The following is a 5,946-nucleotide window of genomic DNA, read 5'->3' on the forward strand; positions in this document are numbered from 1 at the left end:
GAAGACCACATGTTACAATGAGAAGACATGTTGGAGACCACATGTTACAATGAGAAGACATGTTGGAGACCACATGTTACAATGAGCAGACATGTTGGAGACCACATGTTACAAAGAGCAGACATGTTGGAGACCACATGTTACAATGAGAAGACATGTTGGAGACCACATGTTACAAAGAGCAGACATGTTGGAGACCACATGTTACAATGAGCAGACATGTTGGAGAGCACATGTTACAATGAGCAGACATGTTGGAGACCACATGTTACAAAGAGCAGACATGTTGGGGACCACATGTTACAATGAGCAGACATGTTGGAGACCACATGTTACAATGAGCAGACATGTTAGAGATCACATGTTACAATGAGAAGACATGTTGGAGACCACATGTTACAATGAGAAGACATGTTGGAGACCACATGTTACAATGAGCAGACATGTTGGAGACCACATGTTACAATGAGCAGACATGTTGGAGACCACATGTTACAATACTATTTATTTATGTTCTTCAAAAATTCAAAACTGACAAAAACTGAGATGATGAACACAGACAATGTAATGATTCCCTGAAGATGATAGAGTTGTTTTATTTTGTAGCTTTGACATTGGTTCCCAACCTTTTGGGCTTAAAACTTAACAATTGATCATTTGTTTAAACCAATGAGTGTTTTCTTTCTTTATATGAGATACAGAAGCAAGCATATAAAGATACTGCTTATAAAAAGTCAGCTTGGAGCCACAGCAATAATAAAATGTCATAAAATAATTTGTGGTTTACCTTTTAAAATTAAGATTCAAAGGCTAAACTCGAGACTATATTTTTCTTCTTATGTATCTAAAGCTTGCAGAGCTACTCTCCATCTCTACGGATATCTCCCCTTCCTCCCTTCCTCCCTCTCCTCTCTTTTCTGTCTCATTCAGAGATCGCTCAGACCTGCAGCTCCAGGTACGTGGTCGGGTTCTCTTTCTTCTTTTTCTTTTTGTCATAAAGCCCAACTGTGAAGAGGGAATGGAATATTTGATGGGGACGGGCTCCCATAATCAAGCTGAAATCTCCATCATTATCCTGCATCAGCCGATCCCCCCCTTTTCTTCTTTTTAAAGCACAGGGAGTTACTGGTGTTTTACATGAATTTTGGTGCTCGGCGGCGATACTGGGAGCCGAATACATTTGTAGGGTCGAGCCTCTCTTTCACACGCACAGAAAAACCTTCAGTAATGGCAAAGCCACAAATGAAGGGGGGGGGGGGCTGAGTTTGTGTGATTCTGTGTATGAGAGAGAGGTAGAACGACAGGAAAAAATGTGTATTTAAATGTAGATGCATACCATTTCTGATGGAAAGTCAGGGTTTTTTCGGCACCGTTTTCAAGCAGAAGCATATTTTATAATATTTGTTTCTTACAGGAATCCTACAAAGAGAAGCTCTCATGTCTATTCTCGAATGCAACCTCTGTCTCGTACCGCTGTGAACTGACAGCGATGTTGAAAAGACGTGTGCCTTGAGTGAAAATAAAAGAACAAAAAAGAACAATGCTTTCAAGTTTTTGTCGGGCGTATCTGCACAAATCAGTCAAATATTAATTTCCTTTATGCGTTTTTTTGTGTCGTCTTTCACATGTAAATAGGAGCTTCTCGTTGTCACACACACTTAAAATGATGGTGTCACATTTACCGGCTTGTGGGACAAAACTCAGATCGTCCTCGTCGTGCTGTGATTCTGTATCCTGCGTGACATGCAAGGGGAAAAAACAAAAAAAAGCTAGAAGGTTGGGTTCAGCCGCGGTGTGAACGGAGCCAGACGGAAGACTTTATTTCAGTCTTTTGTGAGACATCCATGTTGCCATGGATGTTTGTGTGTAAATGTGGACATGCTAGCTAAAGGGGACATCTGTTTTGCTTGGAGGTGGGGGAAGACTCTCCTGACGTGGTGGTGGTGTGTGTGTGTGTGTGTGTGTGTGTGTGTGTGTGTGTGTGTGTGTGTGTAGAGGGAGGGGGGGGCGGCACATGGGAACATGGAGGCAGACAAACACGCCGGAGCTCAAATGGAAACGCTGTGCAGTTTCTCCACCTTAGAGCGACAAGTCAGATGAAGAAAGGATGATTATTCATTATCAACAGATAATATGTGATGATGATGATGAGAGGGAGGTCTGGGTCAGCCTGCTTGGCCTGCTGCCACCGCGACCCGACCCCGGATAAGCGGAGGAAAATGGATGGATGGATGGATGTGATGATAAAGTCTTCAGAGTCTTTGGTGCCTGGACTCTACAGGGAGATGTGTAATGGAGGGGCGTCTGCCCAGAGCAGCAGCAAGATAATCCCCCCGTGGAGTCCACACTGGTGGTGGTGATGAGGCTGATAGAATGACGAGTTGATGAAGCTGATGAAGACTGGGTTGAGATGGGGAGGTGGAGGGGTGCGTAACAGCAGCATGAACGTACTGAAGGTAGAGACACAATCATATTTAAAATAGACAGCAGCAAGATGATTGGCTAACCATGTCATTGTTCCGTTGTGCTATTGGATACACTCAAAAAAAGGATTTTGGGAGGCTGTTACATTTACTATAGTGTAACATGTATTTCGAACGATATTCATTCATGTTTCCAATGTGAACGTGATTCAGTCATGTAGGATTTGCATGAACTTCAAAAACGTAACATTTATTAGATCCATTCATGTTGCGATAAACTGAGACAATCGAGTATCTAGGCATGACCGCGAAAATCAGGACGAAGGCAGTCTTCTTCAGAAGAAGATTGTTGAGAAGATACACCGTTGGCTTGCACATGGAAAAGGTAAGCAGAAATCCACCATCATTCGCCTAAATGCAAAATAATATGTGCATAAATGTCTTCAGCTCTTAGCTAATTAGCTAGTTGTTCTGTTGAGGCTATTTGTTATTTTCGACCAAACTTAAAAAGCCAACAGTCCCCATGTGCACGGCTAGCTGTGCCGCGTTAGCGTTAGGTTGTCTCCTTTTTTGCAACCTGCCTCATAACTTGCCATTGTGAACGGTAAGCTATTGTTAATGACGAGGTAACGTGTTACCGACATATTATAAGGTGTTCACAACTAGCTAACAAATGTTAATGACGTTGGCATACTTCCTGTAGAGTTAAATTAGCGTGCTAACGTTAGCCGGTTTTATCAGTGTTCACACCAGTGATGCCCTGCAGGGTGATGTTGTGGACTTGTGTGCTGCAGACCTCAGTGTCCGTTTGACTTTCTCCCGCATGTGTAGATTCACTGTCCCTGTGTTAGCCTGCTTACGTTAGCCGTGCTAACGTTAGCGCGCTAACGTTGAGCTAACGTGCTGCAGACCTCAGTGTCCGTTTGACTTTCTCCCGCATGTGTAGATTCACTGTCCCTGTGTTAGCCGTTTCTTACTGCTGCCGAATGCAGCAGACGTAAGTTAATACACGCGTGTCTTCTTTACTTTCTAAGCTAAGCTAAATACTAGCAGAGTTTGGGTGAGGGTGGCTGAGTTTGATTAGCCGAATATGGATACAATTTGACCGGATTCAAATCAGAGCTTTCGCGCTACGTTGCACACTTTGGAGCCGAGATATCGCAACGTTTTTACGGACAGCGACACGCTCTCTCTCTCTACAACCAACCACAGCTAAAGTCATGGAGTAGCGTTACCTGAGGAAAGCAGGTACGATAGTAGTAATAAGCTATGTGTGGACATCCATTGCTAAATAATCCAGAGTCACCGTAACCGTGCACTTTATCACTGTAAGTATTGTTTTACCATATGTTCCAGAAAGAGTTATTTTTGTACGACAGATGAATGCTCATTGTCTATAACAGGGGAATTAGTTTGAAGAGAAGTCTGTATGATTTATTCGTGAATAAGGGCAGCTTGTTATGATGCAGAACATGCTGAATTCTGTGTTTTTACTACGAGGACGTTGCTACAGGCCCGATTGTATTTATTCAATCTTTATTTATTTAATCTTTCCAATGATAGAAGAGATGTGTTAACTTGGGGGTAACATTTATATTTGTTAATAATATTGAATTAATAAAAGATAATTGAAGTAAATGTATCTATATTTTTTTTTACATGATAAATCTTTACAAATATGCTGTGTTTTTACAAATAGCAGAGTCACAGTGAGAAAAATATATAATATTTGCTACTTTCCTTGACAATAATTTTTTCATCAAGATAACTTAACCTTCATTGATTGTTCTGACTTTATTACAGCAACTTCTGACTGCAAAAGTGTCCTGTGTCTGCTATCCCCCAGAGTGTCCTGGTCAACCTCACTGACTGCACCATCCCACCGCAAGAGTGTCCTGGTCAACCTCACTGACTGCACCATCCCACCGCAAGAGTGTCCTGGTCAACCTCACTGACCTGCCAGGCATGAAACGGTGAATTTTTGTGACTGAACAAGCGATTCCAATGTTAAAAAGCTTATGTGTGATGGTCTAGCTAAATTATGTGGAGGTGTATGGAGTGTAGTGTATCTCTATCTGATAGATATGAGCTACTAAAACATATTAGACTACAGCACATGCAGCGCTAGCCATGCCCACACATAAACTGCCCATGTACTTTTAAGATGTGGAATGCTTTGCACATTCATTTAAGTACAGTCCATCTTCAACAAAACTCCCAGGAGCTGCTAGAATTGTCAACATTCAGTTGTCATTTGTGCACTTGTATTGATCTTCCACAGAGAAGGATTCTTTTTTACACATTTGCACTCATTTGAAGAGTCAAGAAACTGTTACTTGTATGTTTGGGGGTTGCAGTGTTCAAACAAATGTATACGGAACATTTCACTCTCACAAGACCAGGAAACACAATCCACATACGTTAAAATATTTCAAGTAGTTACAACCAGTGAAGTTTCACAAGAATCCTGTGATAATCCTGAGGAAGATGAACATACTCAAGATAACCCTGCAGTTGAAGATGCGTGTATTGTGCATTTGCATGTCTTGAACGGACTGAACTGCAATATCAAATGTGTACCTGACAACAAAATAGCCAAACTAATTTCTTTTTTGTGTAGGTGAATGCAGAATTCAAGAGAATCACAACAATCAATTTGCAGTCAAAGTTCTTCTCCCAGCTGGATCTTCACTCTGAAAACCTGATCCAGGTGTATGCCAAGAAAGGTGGAGTTCAAGGGAGAAAGATCAAGAGCATCATGGTACCCATAACCCAGGTATGATAACAATGGAAAAGTTAAAGAGAGGCTATTCTACTCGTAGAGCTTTTGTATTTTTTTACTTCCCCGTTGCTCTTATTGGTTGTCTGCACCTGTTGATAACGCCCCATGGCAATTTAAAATGAACTGAGAGGTTCCAGAATAATACGCATTTCTGAAATTAGGGTGGTGATGCCAAGCTGTGATCGGTAGCGAACATTCAAAAACCTTGGGAGATTAATAAGAAACTTTAGGAAAGGTGTAGTTGAAGTCATAGGCGCCAGCAGCTACTGGATCCCAAGGGTTCACATACTAATGCACACATGGATATTGCATGGTTAATCATTGTGATTAATAAGCTGGTTGGTTGAGATGGTGTTCCTAATGTTATTTAATTTTGCATATTTTCTCTTATCTGCATACTTAGACTGACAGCGTTGACGTCAGACGAGAATGCGTCCTCAAAGGTCTGTGTCTACCTGAACGAAGATCCAGAGAAGCTGGTGAGGGACAAGGTATGTTCATTTACCTTTATATTTATTTGGGGATGATCACAGTTGGAATAGATGTGGTTTCCTCTTGGTTGCCATTAGCTTTAAAAACGTGAAACTTTTATTTACCTTAGTAATGCTAGAATAACAACCACTGATCTCATGGTAACAGACAAGCCACTGGTAGGGCTTAGTCATTGAAGTAGCTCACCATGGCTCAGTGAAACAATTTAATATCAGGTAGTCATAATGTCTTTTAATTATGTGAATAAAG

The 5,946-nt window shown here is 41.4% G+C and overlaps 1 long non-coding RNA gene across 2 annotated transcripts; it reads left to right on the plus strand.

The window, feature by feature from the left end:
• Window positions 1-3,254: 3,254 nt before the first annotated feature.
• On the plus strand, window positions 3,255-5,696 carry LOC306785575. 2 transcript variants are annotated; one of them, XR_013772433.1, is made up of 4 exons: window positions 3,255-3,751; window positions 4,227-4,396; window positions 5,044-5,199; window positions 5,609-5,696. It is a non-coding gene; the product is annotated as an uncharacterized lncRNA (long non-coding RNA). The 2 variants fall into 2 exon arrangements; XR_013772434.1 differs by having other exon boundaries at window positions 3,255-3,671.
• Window positions 5,697-5,946: the final 250 nt, after the last annotated feature.

The sequence above is a fragment of the Melanostigma gelatinosum genome (genome assembly GCF_949748355.1).
Source record: "Melanostigma gelatinosum genome assembly, chromosome: 12".
Classification (NCBI taxonomy): domain Eukaryota; kingdom Metazoa; phylum Chordata; class Actinopteri; order Perciformes; family Zoarcidae; genus Melanostigma; species Melanostigma gelatinosum.